Consider the following 15,902-nt stretch of genomic DNA (forward strand, 5'->3'; position numbering starts at 1 on the left):
CTACTACCAGCTCGCGCACATACACACAAACGTTAACTTTCTCGCTCACATACACTGCTAACAGCTCGCACACACACAGACGTTTATCTCTCACATACACAAGACTAAAGTTGAACACACACACAGTACTAAGACTCGTTTTATGTATGTGTGAGAGCGACACTCTTTATGAATGTGTGAGAGCGAGACTCTTTTTGAATGTGTGAGAGCGAGAATCTTTTTGAATGTGTGAGAGCGACACTCTTTTTGAATGTGTGAGAGTTGTCACGGAAGAGGCGGGGCATAATTTTTGGATCAAACTGCGCATGCGTAGATCCTAAACTATAAGTTTCGATTGTTGACTCACTGTATGTTCTATTACTTAGTATATTTGTGCTTTTAAATATATATAGAACGTTTAACTTTCTTGTAGATTAAATGTGCTATAAAAATAAATGAATCTGATTGATTGATTAAAAATAGCAAAATTGCTGTAGTACAATCTGTCCACTGGGTGCCAGTATTACAGGAATTATTAACCGGCGCCAACTAGTGCCGAAGAAGAAAGAGTTTGCTATACCGAACATGGCTAACTCTAATTCGAAACGAGAGAGAATTGGTCAGGCAGCTGCCATTTTAAACACCATTCTATCTTCTCCGGAGGCAACCAGCACTTTGACAGGCGCATTAAACGATTCAACGACTGCCCGCAGTGCTACAATCTGGCACCCAGTGGACAGATTGTACTACAGCAATTTTGCTATTTTTAATCAATCAATCAGATTCATTTATTTCTATAGCACATTTAATCTACAAGAAAGTTAAACGTTCTATATATATTTAAAAGCACAAATATACTAAGTAATAGAACATACAGTGAGTCAACAATCGAAACTTATAGTTTAGGATCTACGCATGCGCAGTTTGATCCAAAAATTATGCCCCGCCTCTTCCGTGACAACTCTCACACATTCAAAAAGAGTGTCGCTCTCACACATTCAAAAAGAGTCTCGCTCTCACACATTCATAAAGAGTGTCGCTCTCACACATTCATAAAAAGTCTCGCTCTCTCACATACATAAAACGAGTCTTAGTACTGTGTGTGTGTTCAACTTTAGTCTTGTGTATGTGAGAGATAAACGTCTGTGTGTGTGCGAGCTGTTAGCAGTGTATGTGAGCGAGCTGTTAGCAGTGTATGTGAGCGAGAAAGTTAACGTTTGTGTGTATGTGCGCGAGCTGGTAGTAGTGTATGTGTGCGAGAAAGTTAACGTTTGTGAATGTGCGAGCTGTTAGTACAGTGTATGTGTGCGAGAAAGTTAACGTTTGTGTGTGTGTGTGTGACATTTTAGTAGTGTGTGTATACGCAATTTGAGTATTTTTTGAATGTGCGTGAGTAATTTTTGAGTGTGCGTGGCTATTTTTTTGAGTATGCGTGAGTTTTTGGTAGTGTGTGAGAGACAAAATGTAATTTTTTTGAGTATGCGAGAGTTTTTGGTAGTGTGTGAGAGACAAAACGTAATTTTTTTGAGTATGCGAGGCTATTTTTTTGGAGTATGCGTGAGTTTTTGGTAGTGTGTGAGGGACAAAACGTAATTTTTTGGAGTGTGCGTGGCTACTTTTTTGGAGTATGCGAGAGTTTTTGGTAGTGTGTGAGAGACAAAACGTAATTTTTTGGAGTGTGCGTGGCTACCTTTTTGGAGTATGCGAGAGTTTTTGGTAGTGTGTGAGAGACAAAACGTAAATTTTGTCCTAAACGGCCCCTCATACATGTGACATGTGCTACACTCCTCTCAAGTGCTGGTTAATCTGCATTATGAAAGCAAATACTAGTCATGAATGTCTCCTAGACAAGAGAAACTCACATTTGTTTTATTATCCATCCATCCTTTATCTTACATTTTTCTTGAGGTGTCGAAAGGGGTGCTGTTGCCTATCTCCAGAGGTTAACGGGCAAGAGGCAGGGTACACCCTGGACAGGTCACCAGTTTGTTTTATTATGTATATTTTAATATAGACATTTTTACTAAGAAAGGCTCATATTGATGCCTAATATGTTTTACATAGTTTCTGAAAATAAAAACGAATTAATTATGCTTAAAAAAAAAACTAAACAAAATTTTAAACAAAATTGTATTTTAGTAATAACTAGAGCTAATCTTTCGAAATAACCTCTGGGAAATTTCTGTAGTCTCTGATATTGGTCAAAGGGAATTTTACACTACTCCCCACATTTAGATTTGACATGTATGAAGGGTTTCTTCCATGTACAAGCCAATTTCAAGTCATTCCACAAATCCTGGTCTTTGTTCATGTTCTATGGGGCAAACATCACAGGGCATTCTCTTGCACACCTCCCACATCACCTAAGCTTGTGCGATATCAATGTGATTTCAAAGGAAATGACAAAATCCTGCTGTAGATTCCTTTAAGAAATTGTTGCTTTCTTGAGTTTTTTAAGTATCTTATGGTCAGATGCAAGGGTACACTTGATTGGACAGATAGAATTGGCAATTATTTTTAAAGTCCTTTACTTAAACTACGTTCCGAACAGCAAACAGGCTAATTTGAAATTGTTTGAGACCTCTTTAATTTCCTCACCTTTGCAGCTTCAAACCTTTTCCTGGAGGAGAGAAATAATTTGCTCCTCAGGTGCTGTGGGTGTTACACACTTATGTGTACACTTAGCCATTTTAGATGGGAGTATATGTGTGTAGTCTCCTAATTTATTCATGGGACTACATAAAATGACAAATAACCTTATTTTCCACAATCTTTTTCTTACTGCTGAACATTAGTTATTTGAAAGATGCTATTTTTTTAAATTATGCCACACAAGACTCACGTGTTTCGTCATATTTAGGTATATGTTTTGTATTAGAAGAAGGCTTATCAGACCAAACAATGAAACCAAGAAACTTACTACCGTTGAGATGAAACATTACCTGCATGAATGGTTCACTGAAGTTACTTTTGAAAATGAAGGATATTTTCTAGTCATCAAAGGCCTGGATTCCTTTGAAAGCCTTTAGTATCTTATTAAGTCCAGACAGAAAAACATGGTCTGTTCCTGATGAAACAGACCTCTTTGCATCATTCCCAGTGATGAAAAGTTTCTAAAAGCATGCTAAAGCTTTTGCCCCAGTGCCTGCAGAAAGCAAGTAGCATTTTTTTCAAACCATCACTTTTGTTTCTTTGAGATTGGAAAATATGCATACCACAAAGGGATTTATTCTCACATATTCTTATTCAAGATAAAGCCTAAATATATATACCGGTATTCGTTTAAGTCATCAACTTCATTAGTTCATAAATATCAATCTAGTCTTAGTAACCATAGCTCAGCCTAGTTCAACCCATTCAGAGTACCATACTGTGAACTTAAATTAGGATCTGGAATGGTAAAATTGATCTATTTTAGTACTTCCTTAAGTTCTATCTGTGCAGTACAATTAAATCGAAAAGTTATCTTTTCAGTCTCGGTTAGTTTCAGTTACTTATCTATTTATAAGATTTTTAAGATAAAGTATCTCTCTCTCATCATCAAATATTACCCCTCTGTGTTCACTTCTGCCTGAGAATATACTGACTGTGTTTGATGTGTTTTATTCCATTGTTGCCAACAGCAAGGCTGATTGATGTTGGCCTAGAACCAGACTATGCTTGGTTCCAGAGGGTGATGAAGTTCACCAGCACCTGATTTACTATTCTTTATCAAGCTTCATCCCTGCGATTTCCTCCATCAACTTGGGAAACAGTCGATTCAAGCACATCAAGACTCAACTCAAATACAAAAGTGCTACAATTTACAAATGGCAAGACTGCAGCAGCCTTATTTGCCATTAATATTTTGCCTAGACTAAGATGGGGCTTACCCTTGCTTGCTTAGTCCTGAAATGACATATTTTAATAATTGGCCAGAGCAGCAGCTACCCTGGTCTGACAGATTTAATGTAATGGCTTGATTGTAATGATAAGTTTAAAGTCTTTTACTATAGGAGGGGGAGACCAATTTTGGCCTACAATTGCTTAGAGAAAGTAATTATTCTCAAATCAAACTTTAAATGTGGCTTTTGCAAAATCTCCCTTTGACTCTTTAATAGAACATTAAAATCCTTGGCGATGAAAGTCAGAAAGTCTCTATTCTCTCTCAGTTGCCTCCTCCATGAGAATAAGTTATGTGGCCTGTCCAGGGGAAAGGTGGTGGAAGGTATCTGGCTGCCTGGAGGAAAGTTTATGGTCTGTGAAGGCCAATTTGAGCAGCATGAAGAAGGAAAGATGCCCTGGCACCACTCTATCTCCATTATTTTGTTCTAGATAACACACAATAACTAATGATAACAATAATAGTAATAATATTAAAAATAATATTCATTATCATCACGTACAGTCTAGCCTTGCCAGGTTGTTTAAGACTAGTTGACATTTTGTGACACACCAGCGTGCATTTGTGTCTGTAAACGGCTCATTAATATTAAACAAGGAAGTGGCAGTTGGAAACACTTGGCTCCCACTCTCTTGGCACATCAAGCAGAATTGCAAGTGAAAGCTGGGTGCTTTGTTGAGCCCAAAATGTGGTTGTGAAATGAGCGAACAGCTGCTTCCCATTTCTTAGACCAAGTTACTGCTTGGCTGTGCTAGCAAACCTTTTTTGACTGCAAATCCTATTATTTAATGGAAACTTTCTGCAAAGTTAAATCTACTTTGGAAGAGTGGCATAAGGCTACCAATGCAAAGACATTGATCAATACCAGCTGTCTTTAAATGCCAGTGAAATGACAGTTTATTGACATTCCCTTATGCCACACTCTAAATATGCAGTTGTAAACCTTACAATGTAGCCATGATGTGCATAATAAAGTGTGTGTTAAGGATTCAGTTTTTATGGCAGATGACTGATGCTGTGCTACACTGGTTTTAATGGTTTTTAGCCAAAGTGGTAGTCTCTGAAAATAACTCTTTATATTCTGTTTTTGTGGCTCCTAATTCCTAGTTTTTATGAGTAAGGCCAAATATAGTTATATTTAATTAAGGAGCATACATAAATACCCATAAAATGTTATGTTTTGGCATGTCAAATATTCTAACTAATATAAGTGCATCCCAATAACTTAAAATATTATTACATTTTTAAATACTTATAGCAATTCAATCCAAAAAAAAGACACATACAGTATACTGTATTTATAGACTCACACTGGATCAACTGGGACCTTGATTGAAATACTAAATACTTTCTCATCTGCACAGACAAGATGCTTCTGACTCTCTGGTTCAGGAATGACTTAATACAAGGAATGAAACTGGTTTATTTCCTGTTTTTTACCAACACACACACTTCTTTTTTCCTCTTAACTTCCTGTTAACATTTATGGATACATGTTAAGATGACTAGTCATCTTATGATTAACCATCTTCTTTCGTAATGATATTTTGTTGCTTGATCCTCTTTTTTGAAGGCTTGGATAACTGTCTGCTGTATAAAAGTCAGGTCTGCAGTCTTTTTTTTTTTCATCCATTTCTATGTCAAAAATATATGTATTTCTTGCCTCGTGTATTGTTCCTTTTTCCTGATAAACTTCATTTGGAGTTCTTCTCTAGCTGTAAGCTATAATCATCAACATTAACAGAAATTAAGATTTCACTATTTGTCATAAATGTATATATGTCTAACTATTTGAAACACATTACTGAAGCAAATTAACAATTTTAAACAGATTCAAAGAACCTACAATAATTTATTCTTTGAACCATAAAGCATGATTTACAGTGAAAAGTGTGCAGTTTTGATAGGAAATTTCAGTTTAGGAGCACCATGTGAGTTCCAGTTCCTTGCCTTTTGACTTGTTCAGCTAACAGATCGTTTGGAAAAATTGTTTGGCATAAAACAAGTGGCAGAGGCTTCGTTGGTGGTTTATGCCATTGCATATGGGAAGTCCTTCAAAGTCAACCCGCCATGCTGCAGGCAGCATTCTAATGAGGTCATCAATAACCTGCAACAGCTGCTCGGAGAGAGATCTCATCTGTTGAGCTCGAGACACCAGTGACTCTGCTATAACTGAACAAACAGCTCCGAAATAATGAGAAGAATTCTACGTAACATACTGCACTACTTTACAATAAAACATTAATTGGCAGAAATGCAGCAGATTCTTCTTTTTATTTTACAGTAGAGGGAGTAAAAGTGAATGAGAATGTGAAAGTACTCCTCTCAGGGACTGTTTCTCTATTCACTGTCAGAATTCGTCAAGAATGATTCTTTCAAAATAAGATAGTAGCAAACATGTCATCATCTACAAAAGAGTAAAGAAAGAAGTCCCTCTATGACCAGAATGATTGTTATTGTGCTCACAGTTTGCAATCAGATCACCATAAATATTAACAAACTTAGCTGGGCAAGACAGATCAGAACAGAGAGGAGTAAAGAAAGGCTCAAAACCTTCACTATATCTTATCAGAGACACAAAGACATAGTTCACAATTTGCTCTCTGAACTCTTGCTGTTTGCTTGGAAAGGCCACGGTGCCCTTCAGCTTTTCATGGTGCTGCTAAATTTGGACGAATGACTTCAGATCCTCAGTTTTCTTCCCTGAAACATGTCAGTGTCAAGCCTTTCACTGGTTTCACCACGCAACAATATAATGGCTTTCATCATCACTCATTGGTTGACTCCTACCTCTTTTCTCCAACCACAAATCACTCAAATCACCACATTTGCAGTGTGACACCTGACCCAGTACAAAAGCAGTAAAAAAAATTTCTGTTGTCTTTTCAAAAGGCAAGAGTCAGATATGAAAAAGGTGCAACTTTACTTGCTAGTAAGAGTGTCTTCCTCCCTATCAAAAAAGCTTTTCCAGCGAATGCAGCTTGAAGAAGGTCCTAGTTGGAAAAGAACCAAGTCCATCCCATGTTACTAAGGAATTTCTTGGAAGGCCAAGGGCTTTTAGAGGATTGTACTTCTAGGTATAAAAATGTAATGATCTGAGATTGGTTAATGTAGAAGAGTGAGGAGTTGGATATGTTACAATCTACATCTTAGATTTTTTCATAAGAAGTTTCATTGTACAGTATAAAAACATATCTTGGCCAGTTCAAGCACGTACTCTGCAGTATGGAGACTTCCAGTGATAAAAACAAAAACAAAAATCGACTGTATTGCTGTTGCTGTGAATTGTCCCAGAAATTTTTGTAAAATTTCTAAGTCAGAACCACGGGTCACAAACACTACTCATTTTGGACAAAGACAATAAGACCACAGGTTTTCAAACTTCATGTAAGAAGTTCCAAATTAGATTTTTTGACAATGACAAATATCCAGAATATCTAGCAATGAGCAAATCTCTTTTACTGCTTGGAAATTAAAAGCTAAATAAATGGCACTTTATGCCAGCAATTGTTATTAGCTGTTCTAATTGTAGACAGTTAAGTGTTAAGAATTTTTTATAGAAAACTTAAGACAATCTGACTTTGCATACATAGCTATAAAAGGTCGTTAGTAAAAAAGTATCTCACCCCCAGAATCTTTGTACAGGGAAGTTTTCTCTTAGAAGCAAGGCCAATGCTTAGGTTGCAAAGTGTTATTATTATTATTATTATTATTATTATTATTATTATTATTATTATTATTATTATTATTATTATTATTTTGTAATTCCCAATGAATAGGGTGATAGCTTTGATGTGCTATGCTCTCTCTCACCTATCAGTTGAGCTTTAGCTGAATGTGAGCTGAAATAATGTTTGACTGAACATAGATTGACTTGAAGTTCTATCTGAATAATAACTGTAGTACTAAGATTTACTAGACTAAGATAGATAAAAGCACTGAACTCTGCAAAACCTAAAACCTGCATGAGTATTAATGATTCCATTAACAGTAGTAAACCTTGAGGCAAGTTTCATTAACAAACTTCACATCTTACTTTCAAAAACAACTTCAGCAAGACTTGCGCTTCAGCATTTCGTAGACCCGCTGAAGTTGGGCAATGTGAATAAAATGTTGATAAGCCTCCATTTCTTTGTAGTTGTGCCAAGATTGCTCACATGCAGAGACTGGTAGGAGGGGAGTGGATGGATTAGGAAGACGTTCTGTCTCACCTAGAGTAGGACACGCTGAAGGTGGTGATCTAGGTTGGGCAGATGCTGCTGGAGGATTGCCATATTGAGGCTACACAGATTAGAAAGGGACACTAAGATGACCAAACTGCAACACGTTTTATATGCAGAAGTTTCACATTAGATAAATTGAAGTGGAGTCAATGAATGAAACGAGATTGTGAAAACACACACTGTCCTTCACATCTAATATAATAGCATATATACATATATAATAAGTACTATTTATTTTAATGTCACATGTTAAGCAAGTAAAGGTGTCCATGAACTTAGTAACCAATTACTTTCAGTTTCCTTGGGGTATGAATATAAAATGACATAAAAACCCATTTTAATCCACTTCTCACTAGACCCTAAGAGGGCCTATAATTATCGTGTCACCCTGCACAGTGAGCAGTATCGCAGTGGAGATATACTGTATATATATACAGTACAGACCAAAAGTTTGGACACAACTGTGTGTCCAAACTTTTGGTCTGTACTCAGTTCAGACCAAAAGTTTGGACACACCTTCTCATTGAATTCAATGAGAAAGTGTGTCCAAACTTTTGATCTGTACTGTATGTATGCATATATATATATATATATATATATATATATATATATATATATATATATATATATATATATATATATATATATATATATATATATACTAGACCTGTTTTCTAAGAGTCACAAAGTCTCCACAAAAACCATTACTGTCAATGGTATCTACATGCCATTGACATAAGTGATGGATGCCAGAAGGTGCACTTTCTGTCCTACAATCACAAGCATAAATGTGTAGAGATTTAACATTGCCAGAGCTTAAACTGCAGCTGTGTGGTAAATGAGACTAAGACTGATCAGTTTGGTGTTGAACAAAGATTGAATATGAGGAAATTCCCACTCTTAAGTACAGCAGAGGTTCAGTGATGCTGAGGGCATGTGTCTTTTACAAAGGTGTTGCAAATGTTAAGAGTGCATGGCATCATGAACTCCCTGTAATACCAAAAATAAATATGTTCATACTGACAAAAAGTGAACAAAGTGTTGACAGTTAGGTACTGATAAGGGCCATCAAAAGGTCAAAGAACAAAGATTTATTAATGTGACATTCTTTTCCCCACTAACTAAATTTCCATGAATTAAAGGCTAATCTTTTCTTCTACAATTCTCAGTGGGAGATTTTGCAACTGCATTAGAAGATCATGTAATTTTACGCATTTCTTCACTAGAGGTACAAAATTATGTGTCATTGTGCATTTGCTTGGAGTATTTTCAGATACTTTGTCTTTTCATTTACCTTTTCATTTGCATTTTTAATTATTTGAGTGACATTTTTAATTGAGATTTTTTTTGCTCCCTCTTAGTCAGGACTCCCTTGAAAAATAAATTTTTAATCTCTGTGTGACTTTTCTGTTTAAATAAAGGATAATAAATGCTGTTCCTGTAAATTGTGATATTTGTCTTCTTTCATAATTTTGGTTGCAGAGTATTCTACCTAAGTGATTATACTTAAAGATGCCAGTCCTCTATAAAATAATGCACATCTCCTACAAATAAACATATTCCTGAGAACTGTATGTAGCAATCTTTATTGATTGACATTATATGATATTTCTGTTTTCGGTGATATTTATTTTTACAATGCAATTGTCAGAGTGTAAAAACAAAGGCAAAATTATTTTTTTGGTTGTCAAACCTGCTGGGTTAAATTTGACACACTGTAAGTCAAGTGTGTCAAAGCACAGTTAAATTCTAAATGTTCACTAAAAGATTTAGACACAGGAAAACTTCATAAACAAATTAAAGCCCTGGTGAACTGATGCAGGCAAAAAGAGTGAAACCTGAAAATTGACCCTTCCTCGTCCTTTCTGTAACTTTTGCAATAGTTAACATCATAATGGTGCTATTTATGGTACCTGTTTAATAAGGCAATATCTCAGAATCGATTTTGCTGCTGGTTGCTCTCCCCTTTGGCAGTCCCCTCAAACACACGCTGGATTTGATAACTCAAGCTTTATTGATTTTACTATAAGCAAAAATAGCTTTTGGAAAGCTATAAACAAAAAATATTTGTTACAGCTACCATCCTTTCTATAAAGATCAATATTCAAATGTTTTTGTTTGGGCCACGGTAACTTAATATAGTGAGGTTTATTAACAAAAACAGATGAGAAAATTACCAATCAAATGAAAGTATACTGAATAAAAATGGAGAATATTTAAAATTCTGTTGCCTAAGGTGACCCTGAGAAGCATTTCAGTTCTTGCCATGCAAAATTGCTTTGTATGCTCTATGTGTTCTTGACAAGGGCACGGGCAGACATATGATTTTAAAAGGATGCAGCTGATATAACATGAGTGATGACATACCAAGCGATTGCTGCACAGACACAAATGGAGATATGCCGAATACAACAAATGCAAACACACAAGAAAATGAAAAAACACACTGTTTAGGCAGTGTTTGGAAAGGTCTTTTGACACCCAAATGGCAGATTGCCATCTAACTTTCTGAGTTGGGGAAAAAGTGACAAGGATTAATGGATTTTTGTGCCTGCTGTGATTAAGAGGCTATACTAAACCTGAGATAATGTGCTGATATCTGCTGGGAGCTGTTTGATGCTGGCTGATCATAATCAGTAAAGCCAAGACAGTCAGAAAGCTGCTCACCTTCCTGGAGCACTCATGACTGGTCTTCTCCATAGTCTCCCACTCCTGAAATAACAACATGCTTGTTTGGAAACACAAGTACAGCTTTGTATAAAATTTTTTTTTAAAAGTCATGAAGACTGCTATTATTGACAAACAAAATAAAGCCTATTCTTGAGTAGAATATTAGTGCATTCAAGTAATATACAAAATTATTGAAAATTTATTTCAGCAGTTCAATTAAAAAAGTGAATCACAAAATATTTTAACTGCACACAGATATACCATCAACATAACATTGACAAGATATGATATAGCACAAGATTTTATTTCTATCACAACCTGTCTCAATACAGTATTTCTTATCTGCCTTTCATTTCAATTGTATTGGAAGACATAATACCACAAGAAAGTAATCGTCTCACATTTCCTTCCCATATTTCACATTGTGGCATGCACAGTTTGACCAATCCCATCAGCCAGGAAGACAACAAATTGTTTTGGACATGTCCAAAAAATTGTGTCAAAAGTGCTGCAGCTCACACACGTAATAAACTGCACACATGAACCACTGTTAAAGAAATAACACAACTGTGACTCAAATATCACAGTAATGACCCAGTGATAACAATATATAATGCTGTGCTACACTATTCAGATCATTCACTTACCTATGCTGACTAACGCTTGAAACCGAAAGTTCAATGTCTGGCTTCCGTTACTTGATAATATGGCTAATAATCAAAATAAAACCCGCCTGTGAGAAATTTTATTCTCAGGTTGTCAATAGATCTAATGATCTGAAAATATTAAAACTTAAACAGGAAGATGGCATAACAGCAAAGTAACAGCATCAAAATGAATAGAAATGAACATTGAAAAACTCTCATTTCACTTTTAAATTTAAAGTAAACAACTGAAATGAAATGACTGCATACATAAAATTGGGATTATAATTGAATTAAACTAACACATAATGGACTTGGAGTTTGAAAAAAAATCGTTCCATTTCATTAATTTGGGGGCAATGTCGTAACAATTGGTGTGAACTTGTAAAGCGGAGTTAAAGTTTTATAATGTACATTCAAGCTGTGGTGCATGAAACATTGCTGATGTTTCTCCGTGTGGCCCTCGGGTTCCACTCTGCCGTTGAGCAGTTTAATTTTAATCTTAATCAATGTTCCGTGCTCTAATGAGAACACTAGTTTTACACGCTTCTTAACCTGCCAGATCAGTAAGTGCTAAATTTGATCAGAGTCTTATTAGGCTTGAAAAGGTATAAGCTTTACACCCATCCTTACAAAAAATAAAAAAAAAACAACTCCTGCTGAGAACTCTAAATAGCAGGAACAGGAGTTTAATGCGTACATCACTTCACCAATGCTATAATTCTCTTTGATAAGCCAATGAATTTCTTAAAAAACAATGAGCGAGAATTAGAGCATCGACCTGTGGAAATACGACTCTCATCAATTATTTCCGTTCTGTCATTACAGTTTAAGTGGACCAGAGGGACTACTTTACAGCAGAATAACAAGTTTCTGCATTGCAACAACCATATGTACTCGGCTTCCCTGGGGAAAAGGCTTCTGGCTGGTCGCATCTTGTTTCCTTGCTGTCATTTTTAGGCAGTTTACATTGTACACACCTGACAAGTTTCTTGCATACAGAAATCTTTCAGACATGAAAAAGAAAAAAAGTCCACTTTTACAACTTCTTTTGATTAATCTTGCATGTGAATATGGAAAACAAATTGAGTAAACTGCCATAGTTATGAGAAAAACAAACTGCGGTTCCATTATGTTTACCACATTCTTTCTGTCTTAAGTTACATTTCCACAAATTATATCACAATGTCAATTCATGATAAAAGCATTTTGGAGAATATCTTTTCCTTGTCAGCTGTGTTCAGGTTTGGTGTTCACCATCGTTATAATTATTTTTATGACTAATATATGTATTTATGTTTAAAAAAGAGATCTTTTTGTTGGATGAGGAAAAACCTGTCCTCTTTATGTGTACCTCCACAAGGCTAGTCCAAGTTTCCTGGATAGCAAACGTGGTCACTTGATAGTTATTTACCAATTTCCCTGCATGCATCCATTTCTCATTTCCATTAAAAAGTTTTGTTTTTTTAGTGTAGAAAACTATCTTAGATGACATAATCATCCACATATGGTGTCTACTTCCTGTTTTTAAGAGCATTGGGTCTACAAGACCTTTATGGTTTTTAATATGATAACTTACTTTGAAAAACGATGATAAGGCTAAATCTTATTTATTTATTTATGTTTCATTCCTTAAATATTTACAGTCTTTTTTTTATTTCCCATTTAAGTTTGATCAAACACGTTGGAATTTTCAGACTATAACAATTGTTTCATCTAATTTTATCTGTCCTAAAGCAAAAGTTAATGGATGAATGTGGAGATTAAAATAAATATATATGTTTCTCTGCTCTGGGTATTGCTGAAGGAGCTGAAGAAGACCTTTGAAGCTCATACGTAGATAAAAAGCACCTAAAACTTTTAAGAATTGGACCACTTCTCTTTGTGAGCAATAACTTTAGTCCAGAGCAGTCTTCCATTTGTTTTACTGCACTATGTACTTAGGGGCACTTTAAATGTAAGCTTTTAATATTAATATCTCCCCATGCAGTGACACTTACAATATGATTCAGAATTAATTGCATAAATGAGTAGAATATCTCATTTGTTTATGTTTTTTCTACTGTGTTCATTATTGAATTAAATAGCAAAATCCAATTAGCAGTGTGCATTAGCCTTTCTCGCAGTTTGATTAAGCAAGTAAAATATTAAGGCTGATGCTTAGCCAAATTACGTTGCATGTGAAATCCTCCGAAATAGAAGGTTTTAATTCATTTGCACAGATATTATTCTGCAATAACTGTCTGGGATGAAGGATGCAAACAAAAACGCTCTCATGTGCACAAAGTGGATCGGACGTGGAAGATTTAAACCAGCCTAATGTTGTTTCCTTGAGCAACATTTGTACTTGTTCCATACAACATGTTCAAGCCTTTCTAAGAGAATATTGTGATCAGCTATCTCAAATGCAGCATTGAGTTTTAACAGGACAAATACAGCCACAAGTCTCATAGAACCTTACCGAAACTCTTCCAACAGGTTTTATCTTCAAATGGTTGTTTGATAACCTAACTGTGGTTCTCCACCACTTTTTTTTATTTCAGTTCCCCAATGTTTTTTTTTTTAACAAACTACTGAGGCTCTCACAAAGAAGCTGCATTTATGTGGAGTTTAAATTACACAGAAGTGGGCTCTGTTTACTTATTAGTGACTAATAAGTGTCATTTCATAAGTATGTGCTACTTTGTGTTGGTCTATCACATAAAGTTTCAATATAATGCTTTGAAGTTTGTAGTTGGAAATAGGTACTTTTAGAAGGCACTGTACAAGCTGCTCAAAAAATTACAATTAGGCTTAATGTTTTCCAGTTGTTACTTCTTCAGTATTTTCCTTCCTGTTTGACAGTCAAAAAAACTTTTTAAATCGAAGGGGCCCCATTTTAAAAAATCTATTTGGCTGCAGTATGTGTCACAAATTGAAGAATAGCAACAAATCAGGCCTGCCAAAATAATTTCAAGACAAGCTATAAATGACACAACTTACATCCAGTGGGTGTCAGAAAGTTTGGATGTCACTGTTTTGCAAACTAGGGGGGTAGATATTTTGTTTTGTGTCATTCTTATTATCTGCTTGTTTTTTCTTTTTGTGTAGTTGTTGTTCCAGGGAGAGCTGTGACACACATGCACACACACACCCCCACACACACACCGTGTTTTCATTGTCCTTTAAATGATCGCCTGACAGGGCCTCTAGAAAACACCTCTCTCTGTCTGTGCCCTCATACATTACTGCAGTGGTGTGTCTGCTGGAAAAAACAACAGATGTTGAAAGCTGAAGGTTATCACTTCTTATTTTAACAAAACATGGCAGATGTCATTAATAACCTACTGACACATTGCAGCTGATTCTAAGGATTCATTTCAGCTATAAGTGAATTAAATGCTTCATGCAACTTACCCAGAAATGTGAAGACAAAGATGGAAAAATAATGTATTACCCCAATTTTTTTGAAGCTTCTGACATATATCTTGCTTTGCTGGTCTGACTGAATATAAATAGGTTTACTTTCTATTTTACCCAATCTTTAGCGAGGGTTGAGACATTAACTTGGCAAGGCCTGTGGTCTGTAATCTGGGCGAATTGCGATGCTATACATCAAAACTCTTGGCAAAGCTCCTGGGTTCAAATCTGTTTGAAAACCCAATAGATGGCAAGCAAGTCGCCTGGTGAGTGATTACAGGACAGGTGACAAAAAGAATGAATGTCTCCCCCTCACACTTGCTTTTAGTTTTACTAATACTCAACATCCTGAATGACTGATTTCAAGGCTTACCCCTAAACAACCAAATCCATTTGTCCTGCAAAAGCTTAAATGCAAAGCAGTAAGATGTATTTGCTCACGTTACACAAACAATCTTTCCACTCTGAAAAAAAAGATTGGATGCAGACATAACCCACATTTAAAAGTGTGAAGCCTAACTTAGGGTTCCTCAAACTGACACTGGAGAAATTGAGAAGACCCAAAACAATTGTGTAGATGGGGGAGGGCAGCTATTTGCAATAATAAAGAGCAAATATGAGCAGCCTCTCCTTAATGGAGCGCCTCACTGTATCACTCATTGCAGGGGTCCCCCAAGGCTTAGCAAGATTGAACACGCCATATGTTTATCTGGAGCTTCTCCCTGCATAAGTGTTTCTGACTGCATGGTTTTGGCAGTGCCCTTGTTCTTTCCATAATGCAATAATACAAAAGCTCATTTAGCCAGTCACTTTGCAAAAACCCCACACAAAGGAAATATCAGGCCTTTGTTTAAATGAATGATTGCTGAACTATCTGCTTTGTACAATTTGTATAATTTACTATTAAGAGGCTATATTTCTTGTAATTATGTGAAATGTAGCATGCTGGAAATAACAGCCAGAAACACTGTAAAAAACAACAAAAAACATAAAGTTGTTGTCTTTTGCCTTTCCCTGAAATGGAGGTTTGGGTGTCTATTTTTTCCAACACAAATATTCATTTTATGACTTTAGTATGTGGACAAAAAAGTGTTCTGAGTCGAT

Source organism: Xiphophorus hellerii, chromosome 3 (genome assembly GCF_003331165.1).
Source record: "Xiphophorus hellerii strain 12219 chromosome 3, Xiphophorus_hellerii-4.1, whole genome shotgun sequence".
Taxonomy (NCBI): Eukaryota; Metazoa; Chordata; class Actinopteri; order Cyprinodontiformes; family Poeciliidae; genus Xiphophorus; species Xiphophorus hellerii.